We start from the raw sequence: 13,898 nt of genomic DNA, 5'->3' as shown, positions 1-13,898 counted from the left end.
TCACTTCAAAAATAGGAACCTCAAAAGTCCTTAGGCTTTTGCCAGTCAAATCCCCTTCAAGGTGGAGTCAGACTGGCGGTAGGTAGCTCAGCCCTGCAAAGCTCTTGGTGTGTTCTACCAGCTGCTTCGAACGGCTCCTCGTTTAGCACAGTGCCAAATTGCAGAGCCTGGCATCTCCTTGCCCAGCCCAGACCCCCTTGGTGGGCTACGCCTGAGCCGCTCCCCAAGGATCGCGCAGCAGAGCAGCCGCTGAGCGCAAGAAGCCCGTGTCCGACCGAAATGTCTGAGCCTCTCGTGTGCAATCAGCAGGACTCCCTGGTAAGCCTGCAAGGGTGATGGATGAGCAATGTTTGGTGTCTAATGGGAGCCATCAGGCACCTCTGCTACTCTGGAGTTCTTGCACTGTGCTGTGATGCAATGCAGGGCTGAACCCAGCCGCTGGAGCCCAGCTGAAACATCTTCCTTTTGCACAATCTATTGTTTCACTTTTTATCAAATTATTCTCCTTTCACTTGATATTTTTCTTCAAGCTAGCATATTTAAAAGAAAAACCTTTGACTGCTGCCACCATGAAGTATTTACAGTGTACCCACACAGTATTTTACAATGAATCACGACCCACTCTGTTTACTGGCTGATCCAGTAGCCACAAAACCACGAGTAGAGACAGCAGCGGTGAGCCCAAATTAATATATACATGTATATAGTACCTCAGAAAGTGCCTCATTAACGTCTGCCTGCAAAAGACTACGCAGCCCCACTGACAACTCTTCAAAGCCTACAGATTTCAACACAACCACAGCTGAACAACCAACAAACGGATAGACTGTGATGATCCTGTACCCAGAAAAATCTCAGTCCCACAGTTAAATTTCTAAGATTCCAAATTATTTGCCATTCATTCTGCCAGATGTATGCAAATCCTTCAGTGACTCAGTGTACTTGGAGGACTTTGGGTGGACAGGTTTGATGCTGCACATCCTAAGGCTCTGGTGGAGGTTAGGTTTTACAGGATCCTTGCAATAACGATGGGGAGCATTGTTATCATTTAATTATTGAGCAGAGAAATACATTCTCAGTTTGGTTGCATTATTCTGGTGGCTTTACTTGTGCCTTTTTCACATAAAGTGAAAGTTTTATTTTGCTCCTGAGGAAAAGCAATGAGCAAAGGAGCATTGGAGATGGTCAAATACTGAGAAGTAGGTCTGGGAACATATTCAGTCATGAATAAACAACCGATAAGATGATTCACTGCTATGCACAGGTGCCTAACATTTGCTGTGTGGGAACATGGGGTGATGACTAGGTTGTTCATCATGCCACTGTGTTTTAATACAGAAAACTTTCCTGGCTTTCTATCGAGACTGTGTTATCCCCTAATTTTTCATGATGTGCCATCTCATATTGGAAACTATCAGTTACCCAATAAATGAGTAAGCAAAACCAACCGCCTGTGAACAATAATCTGTCCTTAAGGATGATCAGCAAATCCCAAAAACTCTCATGAGAAAATTAATTATTGTGTTTCTGGAGAACACTCATAGGTCACAGGTGCAGGCAGCTCTCGGTCTGTTTCACAAGGAGAAGAAAGCCAGCACGTGGGGAACCTGGGTACTCCTAAATACAACGCCGGATGATGGGGAGGCCCACTGCACATCGGGAAAACACCACAGCAAATGTCACGCTGGATAAGGGTTAAGGCACGGCAACAAGAGCTTAAAGCAGAGCAGGGAAAGGGCTTCTGAGAGGCTAGGAAGGTTGCATCCCCCACCATTGCCTTAAAGGATGGCAGTCCCCACTGCCCTCTGCATCCCCTGGGATCTGAAGTGCTGTACACACCCCATACAGTCCCTAAAACTGACTTCATTCCTCTGCAAAAGAGCCCCATTTCCCCTTGTCGAAGCGGGGCTGAAGGTTTCGGTGCGCCCCTCGCATCGCACAGCCTGCTGCCTCCCGCCTCCGAGCGCACAGCCGGCTCCTCCGCACGGAGCTGCCACGCTGCAGCTCGCTCCAGCTTTGTGCCTCCAGCTCTGCCTCTCCGCTCGTGTGTCCGCTCTCCCAGACTGACAGTCTTGGAGACAGAACTCGCTTTTAGTTCAAAGCCAGGTTGACAACTCAGTCCTTTAAAAAAAAATAAAAATCTCATATGCCACCCATGGATATATATGACATCTAATGATGGGGTAACTATTTATAGTTTAGTGGTCTAAGGGCCAAATCCTGCTCTCAGTTACACTCTTTAGGCTTGAGAATAAATCGGCTGAAGTCAGCGTGACTCAGAGAAGAATTTGGCTCTAAATATTTTAGCTGTAGCATGAGTTTGTTGTCTACATGACTGAATCGCCTTGAGAAAATCAGTGCCTCCTCTTTGCCTTTGCCAGCGGGGCCGCAGTGATCCTTGCGTTTATTTAAGGCAAGCGGCGTTCATGCCTCACCTCCCGCATCTGCACGTCACGCCACTCACCTTTCCTTTCGTGTTGGGTGCTTTGCATGTAGGAGCATTTAACTCTTTAGCAATTAGCGCCAGGATTCAACCCTCATGTTCTATTTCTCTGGATTTCCCGTTCTCTTGAGGGCTAATTATAAATGTTCTCCAAGGGCACCACGTCAGTTGCTGGGGACTCTACACGTACATGAGAGACGCAAGGCAGGGCAACTTCATCAAACGCTCTAACTGCGACTAGAGACAGCTTAATAGCAACAAATATATTTGGTTGTCCTTCACAAAGACCTTTCCCCCAGCTGCTTATATATATGTGTTTATCTCTGGTTTTGCACTGTCAGGAAACAGGTGCTTTTCTATTAATAGAGATGATGCAGTAAGGCAAGAAGAAGGTGCAGTCGTATATGAAAACAGGTGGTCTACAGTTGAACAGTTTATAAACAATAACTAATCACTCAAGACCTGTAGCAGTTTCTAATGAGGACTGTAATTACAAGACAGGTGGCTGTAGTTAGAGGAATACATTGTTTTTAAACAGGTTACTTGACTCAACAGCAGTTTTACGGGAGGCAGGATTGTCTACAACATATGTTCCCTCTGCCTTGCGTTTTCTTTTTTTTTCCTCTCTCTCTCTCCCTGCGTGTGTACGTAGGGATGCCTGATGCCTTCCAGTATAAAACCCCATTTTCCGTCACTTGCGATTCGGCAGACTTGTAATTGCTCTGGCTGAATCCTGAGTGTTTATGTCAGGGCTAATTTTTGGAAGAATTCAGCATAAAAAATTTAGCTATTTTTCAGATTGATGGTAGGGAAAATAAGGTGGGGCTTTTTCATGTTTGAACCTTAAAGCGGTGATAGGACTGTTACTGTGTCTGGTATACAGCAGACTTACACAGAAGCTGAAAAGTGATGGACTACGTGCCCAAAGCCTGTTTCTTTATTATTAATTTTAATTGGTGTAATAATAATTCCTTTTCCTAAAATCTTTGCTTACGGTAAAGAACGGTTCTAGTTATTTTTTGAAAAGCCGTGATGCCCCCCTACTTTGACTCGAGATGTCAGGGACAACATTTGCAATGCCAAAGACTTGCACTGTTTTACTGTTCCCCTGAAGATTCACCCGAACACGGCCAAGTCATAGGTCTCCGAACACGCTCAGAATTTGCAATGAGATTCACAAGAGGTTTCACAAGTAGGGAGCACGGTTCATTCACCTCTGGGCTGTCCGCACTGCCGCACTCAGTGCCATCGCCGGGGGCCTCTGGAGCAACCTCGTGCTCTGGCCGCGGAGGCTGAGCTGTGCTTATGGACATACAGCCCTGCTCGGGGAGGGATGGGCAGGTAGGAAAAAAAGAGGAGATAGTAGTGATGTAGTGAAGGACTTGAGGAAATGGGAACAAAACCAGAAAGTCAGGGTAGCCACAGGCTGGCAGGAGCAAAGACGAGACAGACAGGAGCAAAGGGTGACAGAGTTTCTAGCTAGTAGGGGATAATTCCCTCCCCATGTCAGCCCAAAAGTGAACATCATGAGATTACGTCTGTAAAGCCACTACAGCCTTATTCCGAGGTCGAATTTGTGCCAGGTCAGCCTGGGCAGACACCACCGCTCGTTTCTTATTTGCTATCTGCAGGCAACCTGCCAGCGCTCCACCAGAAAGCGGCTGTGGAAGTAGAGAGGAGGCACCGCGTGCTCACAAATGGCGTGCCAGAGACCACCTTTTACAGCAGTGCACACAAACATGGCCTCTGTGCATCTCCTGTTACAAACGTCTTAAAATACCATTGGTGAAGCGTGGGTCTCAGCATTAACATGTAGGGCTGCATTCAGGACTGCAGTGGACCTGCCTACAGCAGGATGAGCTCTGGGTTTTGGAGAGATTTTCTGTTTCCTTTTGAGTGCACACAAAGGTCAAAGCCCAGGTTAAATACCATATCTTGCTTATAACTTTATTTTAGCTCATTTTGTCACCTCCTTTGTCCTCAGAGCTACTGCTTTACATTTCCTCAGGATGATGGCATCATTTATCGGAAAATACCATAGTCTTAAAAAAGACTTACTTGCTTATTTCCTAAAGCTCCAGGAGTCTTACATGTGGGAGTTTTCCAGACTCAGACAGGTAAAGCTCTGTTGCTTGAAGTGTGAGACTGAACTAGACAATCTCCAAGGGTCCATCCAACCAACTTCTCTGTAATGTGCATGAAGTCTGGACAATCAGGAGTTCTCGTAAGAGTCCAAAGAAAGAGGATTGTCCACCTGTATCTGAGATTGTCTCCCAGTCATTCATTTGTTATTTTTCTTCTCATGCTGATGTACAGTGAGAGATGAGTGCCTCCCAAATTTTCATCTGTGCTCCCTTTCCTGCAGTACGTATTGCCATGTTTGCACCCAGTTGGGGAAGGCTGGATAAGGCTCTGTCTCTATGCATTGCACATGCAGAAAGGGCAAATTTGCTGCCTCTGGATTTTTGGATGGGGGTTTGAGATGGATTAATTATATGTCAAGAGGGACTTGAGCAATAATAAGTGACTTTATGACTGTCTTTACCACTTGGTAGAAAGGTTACATTTAAAAATTGGCTTTACTGCACTGGATTTTAGGTTAAGTTCAAAATGCAGCTTCCGCTGTTAGAACTGAAGGGTCATATAAAATTCATTGCAATAGAATATTTATAAGTATCTGGGATATTTGTAGGAAACAATAATGGGAGAATCAGAGCTCACAGATAGAAGGGGGAATTGTTAAATGGCAAATAAACCCTCCATTTTTCCAGCACTTAACCCTACTTATAATAATAATTATTACAAATCTGAGCAATGATTAAATTTCATTCTGAACCCTAGTCAAACGTATGTGTATGGAAAATGATTTTTGTGTTAATAACTTGCGTTCTGTTAGCATTCAGAGGAGGATCGATGTGCATGCACGTCACACGTCTCGGACCGCCTTCGTCATGCCAGCGAGGTGCAGGTATTCTTGGAGGAGATTTGCGGGTTGACATGCCTCACTTCACATGTCTGGGTAGGAGCAAAGTCCTGTTTGTTTACAGCCTCTTCTTTCTAATCACATAATTACATCTTTGAAGGCAGGCATCAGACAAAAGCACAGAAAGCGAGCAAGGTAAACCTGCAGCAGCTATTGTTCCGGCTATTATCTCATCACCCCTCTTCTCCTCCGAGATACAGGCGGTGGCGTGCAGGGTGTGTGTTTGTGCAAGGCTATCATTTTACTTGGGTGGCGTGTGCCACCACAATTATCTCCCTGAAATACAAAAGTAAACTGGCTGTTGCAGAAACAGAGGGCATTCAAATGGAGGGTAACAGAGCAGACCTAATTAGCTTTAAGTACCAGTAATCCTAGGAGATTTTATCTAATGATAAAAGCCAGGGAAAGTCCCTCAGGTATGAGTAATAAGAGCCCAGCCAGGTTGGCGATGTATCAGGTGTTGTATGTCAGCTCTTCTGAATGCAGCCTATTGATCCAGAAGTTGCCTGTATTTTCTGCACAAATTGAATTTAAATTGCTTACATGAAGAAGACATCTGGCAGGTTAAGGTTTACCTGTTTCATATTTCAAAATAATCTTCTCCACCAGCAAATAGGTAGGAAAGAGCTCTTTTGGAAATAAACCAAGCAAAGCTTTTTAAAAGACGTAGACAAGCTTGTTCACAATGCCTGAACTTGACGAGGTGACATCTGAGCAATGCATTTCAAATTATTAAAATAATAAAGCAGCAAAGTTTGCACAGATTAAGCACCTGCACCATGCCTTCACTCCTGCCGAATGAAATGATATAATAATGCTAGCAAAAGGTATAGTCCTCGTTTGCATGAAAGACTTCCTTTTTTTTTGGTGCTGAGGGAGGTGTTTGTTGGTGTTTTGGTTTTTGTTTGGTTTTTTTGGGGTTTTTTTTCCAGATCAAGGCTATTATAGCCAGTTAAGTTACTAGTTTATTAGTACACGGTTACAATTTTTATTTTGTTTTATATAGGGCAGCATTCCTAACTTGTGATCTAATAAATGCAGATCACTTACTGAAGGTTGTTGTATAGAATATAATTTTTTTTCTGAGTATTTTTGGGGGATTTTGTCCACCCTGGAGGTTCATATGACGTCTCTCCAGCCATCAAGTTCCTGAATCACCTTAATCGCTCTTCCAAGCAAAAGAGGCTGTCGGTTTGAAAATGCTTGTTCTGATCCCATAGAGTTACACCTACAGTTTCTCAAATGCTTGAAGTCTTGAGCACTTATGGTGTTTATTTTGGGCCTCTGAATTAGGGGTCCAAACTGAATGAGTATGTTCTACATTGAGAAATGAATATAACTCGCATTAATGTCAGTAAAAACCCCATGCCTGTGCAAACAATAAAGCCAGTTTAGATAGTGTGAGAATAAGAAAAGGGAGGGAAAAAAGCACTTTCAGAATAACAAGAGGCACAGGAGATATCTTTCAAAAATGTTATTACGTGCCTACCAACTTGGTTTTTTAATTGTTTTTACTTAATGTGCCTAATAAGTCCTGGCCTGCTAAATCAGCCTGTTCGTCTTTCTCGTAAGGCACCTTAGCTGCTGTTTGGACAACATCCATTTGATAATGAAGCAAGATGCAGGCTAGACAGCTGCTTTTTTCTCACTCATTTCACTCTGTTATTGGTTAACTTAGTGGAAAAATGTAAATTTTCCAGGGACTTTAGGTTGGAGGTATCCCAGCCAAGGTAGATATGTGCTTGACTTGAGGTCTAATTTAAGTCCTGTGTAGTATTGATCGGCTTGGCCCACCAGGGACCCTTAGAGTCTTCCTTTGCCAAAGGTAGACAATGGTATGAAAGTAAAGTGTAATAAATGCCCCTGTCCGGTCCCATGTCGATATACAGCTGCTCTTTTTTTTTTCCTCCTTTTTTGCTGTTTTGAGTGCATCAGTATTTCACGTTTATTGTAGTGTGATGAAACACCTTTCAAAATGGCCAGAGGGACACTCAGCAGTAAGCATTTAGGCAGTACAAATTGGAGTGAACAGGAGGACAGTTAGCAGGGAATATTTCTGAGGTCAAAGCAAGCTGAATAAGAGCTGAATCAGCTAAAAGCAGAGTTGAGAGCTACAGTACCTACTGCAAAGTAAATATAGATTACATTCCCTTAGACAAATTGATCCATTGGAGGACGATAGGTCTTCCAGAAAAAGAGGTTGCTACAAAAGAATTAAGTATTTTACACTGACATACATACAAAGAACCCTTAAACACAGTAGCCAGAGATGTATCACCAGGGTAGTCCATACTTGGTCCCCACATGAATAATTTGCAGTGCACTGCAAGATTTAAGGGTCCACAAGTTGCACAGTCCTGTGGATTCTGACTAGTATTCTGCCCAGTAAGCAAAGCATTATAATTTAGCTGCTCAGCTGAGCAATAACTCTCACTTAGGCAAGTGGACAAATCATAAGATTGCAGAGTAATTCAGGTGGGAAGGAGTCCCAGGAGGTCCCTGGCTGGATCTCCTGCCCCAGCAGGGTCAACCTCTGACCCCTCAGGGCTTGGTCCATTCAGGTCCTGCAAACCTCCAAGGATGGAGACTGTACAACCAGCAAAGGTGAAAGGACATCCAGATTGACAAGTCTGTCCTCAATCGTGGTAACTCCAGAAACAAGCAGAACCTTGGATATGAAACCATAGCAGTTTGTCCAGAACAGTTCTCAAGTGTCCTAAGGAAACTACTAAATTCTTGAAAAAGGTGATAGAATAAATGACTCTGTGAAAGCTCTCCTCTCTCTCCATTGACCTTACAAGTGATCTAGATGATAATCTTTTGGCTCCTGAAAAAATGTGATCATTGTGTGCATAATTATTTTTAATCAGTAAAATACTCGGGGAGGAACACAGCATTGCAATTACCAGTAAAGGCGCCATTGTCTAACAGTTGCAACGAATCATTTAAAACCAGATTATATCAGGAGATCGATGTGAATAAATACACATGGCTCCACAAAATCCCTAAAGATCTCTCTTCAACATCGCACCACAGAGATACAGGCATCCAAACACACAGAGAACTCTGCAGAACTGTGACCTCAGTAAGTGATTACCTTCTAGGGCAAATAAGAAGAAATATAGTTCAAAATTATAAATTATTATTTCCAAATTAAAAATGTAAAAATTTGTAAAAATGTCTTGAAACTATTTGTAAATATTTGCCCTCTCTTTCTAAAGGTTATTCTAGACTGAGGAAACACTGAAGGCACTAAGGAGAAGACTTGAACTCAGGGCTCTTCTCAAAGCTAAAGAGCTCGATGCATGTCTGCGGGGTCTCTCTGCAGGCACATAGGCATTGCCCTTTTCTCAGTACAATGGCACACATTTCTTGAGGCACCACCTAGATGCACACCTGGAATAGCATCGTGGAGTTTGATTAAACGGAAAACCAGCCACATTTATAGGTGAATTCTACCCAGAATATCTTCTCAGTACTTAAAAAGAAATCTTATAAATGAGATGATTTACTACAAGAGTCGTGGCACCATTGTCCTGATTTTTTATTTATTTATTTATTTATTTATTTTCAAAAGTGAGTGTACAGGATAGCATATTACATAGGGCTAGGATTTCATCAGCACACAGGCAAGTCTCATGGATTTCCAAGCTCAGCAGTCCTCTGCCAAGAAGCTGACTTTTAATATGGGAAATAGACCCCTGTTTGGGATGTAGCAGTCCTGGTCAAGCTCAGGGGTCCAGGCATCGGTGCAGCTTTTTTGTCAAAGCAGGAGGTGCTTTGGAGGCATGTCCACGATGGAGCGTAACATTATAGAGGGCTGGAATTAGCTGGGACCCATAACTATTTATTGGAGCTAACCCTACTCACACATACAGTAGCAGTGTTTTTTGGCAGTCACTTGCAAAACTGGGCTTGATTGTCTGGAAGTGGGAGCAAAATTACCAGAAGAGGAGAGATTAGCTTGATATATAGTTCATTCATTGTTTGCTGTCTATTCTAACCTCCTTGCATTTTTCCATTCTGTCCTGAGTAACTGAGTATCCTGGGTTTTCAAGGGTAAGTGACTGTGTGATTACGATACATTTTTCCAGCCTAAAAGCCATCAGTAAAGTGAATGGGGCTACTCTTGTAAGTGCTTAATGCCTGATGTAAGAGTTGCATGATCTAGTCCAGAAGTAACACAGTTACCTCAATTACTGCAGTCCCACTAGGCTATTCACAGCAGTACTTAGGAGATGTCGTAGGCTCGGGCTCTGGTATTATAAACTCCTCAGGGCAGCATGACTGTACACCGGATCTCATCAGTAGTTAACAAACAAGTCCTCTATGAGACACTAGCCATTTTTTTTTTTTTTACTAGGGCCTTATTTATTTTTATTTATTTTTTTTTTACATCTAGAAACGAACATAGTGTTATTAAAGTTATGGCAAAGCGCACAGCCTCACCATATCGCTTTCCTAAAGCAACGCAACACAGCGAGACGCCATGTGTACTTTTGTGCTTTTTTACATTGTTATCAGGGAAAAATATGTCTTGCAATTTCCCAGGGGGCTCCCTGGGACAGTGTCTCAGTGTGAAAGGGCACCATGGGGCTGCCTTGGACAGTTTTCTTTCAATAAGTTTTTTTTTTTTTCCTATTGTAACCACTCTGCTCTGCTGCTTCACTGATTTCCCAGCTGTTCTTCTTCTGCGGTGTCTGAAGTTGAATGCAGAAAATCTGTAGCTGAACAGCTCAGAAATAAGCAGCAGATCATGGCAAGCATGAGAAAACCATGAATACATCTTTCTCTTTAGACATAATGGTTTGATTCTCTGTTGCGTGCTGGGGGCACAATGTGTAGTGTTTGTGCCCGTACTTCACAGGCAGGAATAACTCTGCAAGGTACCGACCGGGGGATAATAAGACCTCGACAATCCCACGTCAGAGCTGGCGTAAGGACTGCAAAAGGTGCACGAAAGCTTATTTTATTTTATTGTTACTTATATCTACATGCAAAGCTGCAAGGGTCTCCCAGGTATAATTTAGGCTAGACCTAGGCAGAAGGAGTTAATTGTCCCGGGAGAACTGAGCTTTCCTTGGCGGTGGACGACTATCTCTCTGTTACACAAGGGAACGACAAGATTGAAGGCCCTTCCAATTGTTTATCTTTTTCTGTGTAATGCCCCAGAAGGCATTATTTCTTGTATGACTTCACATGGGGAAAAACCAAGCAAACAAACCAACGATGTCTTTCCAATGATAGTAAATCTACAATGCACTTACGCTCAGTTAAAAAGTCCTTTGTTTTAATACATTATAAAAATACAGGCATGTGATAAAAGAAATTCTGCAGGAAAGTGCAATATGTTTTGAAAGCCAAAGCAGAATCATAGACAGAATGGGACTGAAAGGATCTAGAAAGGCCATTTTTCCCAAGGCGCAGGACTGCCTGCTCTTCTCGAGAAGTTTGGCTAGCCCATTATAGGTAGTTTTCTTTCAAATGATATCAGTAAACCCGCAGATTTGATATCAGTAAAATTCTTTGCCAACCTACGGTTCATCATTTTTATCTTGAAAGAGGAGGAGGGGAAGCAAGAGGAACATCATTTTAAAAAATGAAAGCATAATGTATGACTACTTCCATAATCAATCTTTTTTATTTCTTCACTTGAAATATTTTAAACCTAAAATGTCATTCAAATCATTTAAAAAAAAAGTTATGTGAAAAAAATATTCATAACTGAAGTATGTGGTGAACAACTTATTCAATGTGAAACAGGGTTTTATTTCATGAAACTGTTTTCAGAAAAATTCATATTTACTTGATTCAAAGTTCTAATTCTTCTTTTTTACATGACAGATTAAAAAATCCCGCAGAATCCATTTCAATCAGTTTTATTTTAATTTTATTTAGTGAAGTGAATGTAGTAAACTATGTCTACTTCACCCTCTCTGACAGGAGTACCATTGACAATATTCTTAGAGAGATGTGTAAAGGTATTATTTCACTTCTATGTAATCATGTTGTGGTGTATGTGATCCACCAAATCTCTTTTTACGCATCCCTAATGATGACAGGTATTGCCTACACATCTACTGATAGGAACTTTATATACCATCTGGTTAAAAACTAACAGTTTTGATTCAGATGCGTTAGAAAGCTTCACAGACAGGTCTGCCGCAGCTCACCTTGTCAGGTGGGATTCTGAAGCCCACCCTGCAGACCAATCTACTGCGGCTCAGAGAAGTTAGGCAACATCCCTGAAGGCTCCAGTACGCAGAATCTGAGCAACGCGGCCCTTCCCTTTCAGCATCCTGCTCCGGCAGGCAGGTTCCTCTTACCACCCTACAAGAAGCCAAACCCAGTATTTCCATAGAAAACCAGGAAAACAAGGAATCACCACTTTTTGAGAAGTTTGGAAACACAGTTTCAGTATTTCCCAGCATGTACCTAAGCACAAACGTTTCTGTCTCCATTTTTATCACTCTAGGCAATGGAAACTGTAGTTTCTATATTTAATGTATTGAAACTGCCTGGTCTCCAAGGTAGCAGGGGTATCTATATGCACTCATAGAATACATTTCAGGCTCAATCACTTTGAAAGCCTGGATAATAGAGGAGCACTTGTACTTTGGATAACAAAGTTATTTCCTTTAACATCAACAAGCTGCTCAGCTAGTAACTGCATCAGGCATTGATTTTGTTAGCCTGTTTGTAGGCACTGTAGGGGCCTTTTTAACCGATAAAACTAAAAAATTTGCCGATCATTCTTCACGTGCATTATTTCACAGAGCAGAGCTGACAGGAGGAGCTGTATTAATTTCAGCATTGCTGTTTTGAATGTCAGTAGAACATCTGTAGGACCAGCCAGGAACTGCAACCTCCCAGCTTTAAGACAGATCGAAGCGTGAACTTAGATCTCAAGCCAAATTTTATACCTGGTTCCTATCGGGACTGTAAATGTGCATTCACTTCCCAGACTGGCAGCTTGGATCCCATGCTAACGGCTTGAACACGCAACTGGATTCAGATGTGGGCTTCTTCCTGCTATACTCAACTCTGTGTATTTCAACGGGCCAAAAACCTGCCTGTTTACTCACTTGTCATTACCAAGTGCTAAATTGAAGGTATCATAAGCTACCAGTTATATATTCCCTGGCCATCTTTTTCTTTTTCTTGTAAGAAACGCTTGATGTACATTTTTTCCTTATCCCATGTGCTCTCTCTCTGAGTAGCAGCAGTACCACAGTGCCCAGCACATCCCTCCTCCCACCCCTCACCGTCTAACTCCTGTTATCAGTAATGGGAACTAGGCATGTACATGAAAATGAAAGCAGATCCCTTAGTGTAAACTTTTTGACAGAAGTGTTCGTAACAACTTTTCAAAAAAAACATGCCTCGTTTATTTTCCCCTTTCTTCCTCCCAGCTTTATGTCAGTCATCAATCGAACAGGAGACAACTCATTTCATTTCTGTGACACACAATGATGGACTTGTGTTACAACCCTGACTTATTTTGAGAACTTCAATTTCTCAAGCTGAAAGCCTGAATGTCCCATGCTTGGAAGGGCTATTGATCTGATGTAGATGGACAGCTCAAGAGGAACTGATACATTCCTTACAGCAATTTTTTTTCTGACCACTACATAATGTAGACTTTCTGGTTGTTTGTTGACATCTAAAAACTTTGATTCTGTGATTTAACTGATACTCTTTTGCCATTTCTACTCAATATTTCCCTGCACTATTTGATGTAGGCATTATTTATTATCTGCTACCTGGAATGGAAAAGCTGGTTCACTGTGATAAAATGTACAAATTCATAAGGCGGCAGGAACCTATAAATGCACATCACAATAGTACAGTTGCAAATGTGGGCCATTTCCAGATCCTAATCCTTCCCAGTGCCTTTCAGGAGATATACTGTCACCACGAAACGGGTTTGGATACCTGCTCCCTGCCTCAGACAGAAGACACCAGCCATCACAAGCAGTGCAGACCACCTTGCATCCGAGCACGGATGGAATAAAAGCTCGCACGACACTTTAATCAAGGAGGCTAATTTTGCTTCAAAGCAGGATAAATACCAGATATCTGTGTCTCCTCCTTTCCGGGTTTTCCCCTGCTTCGCCTCAGCTCCTCCGCGCTTCTTCTGCGTGGACAGCAGGTACCTGTCAAGCGTGGGGACGTCACCGAGATGGCAGAGCCCCAGCACCGCGCCGGCAGGAACAGCCTCTTGGCTGTCTGCAGATCGCAGGAAACAATTCATTCCGCTCTTAATGATTTATATAATTTCTTTGGACTCACTCCTGGCTTACGAGGTTTTCTGCTTTTTCTATTGCAGTTTAGAGAACTAAATGAGAGACTTTCAAAAAAAATGGGGGGCAGCTCCTCGGACGAGGTAGCTCTATGTGACAGAATTAGTGTACGTTAATACCAGCCCAGAATCGGTCCCTGCGTTTCATTATCAGCCCTGCCTTTAAAGGA

This window comes from Grus americana, chromosome 6 (assembly GCF_028858705.1).
Source record: "Grus americana isolate bGruAme1 chromosome 6, bGruAme1.mat, whole genome shotgun sequence".
NCBI lineage: Eukaryota > Metazoa > Chordata > Aves > Gruiformes > Gruidae > Grus > Grus americana.
Note: the sequence above shows the minus strand (reverse complement) of the source record.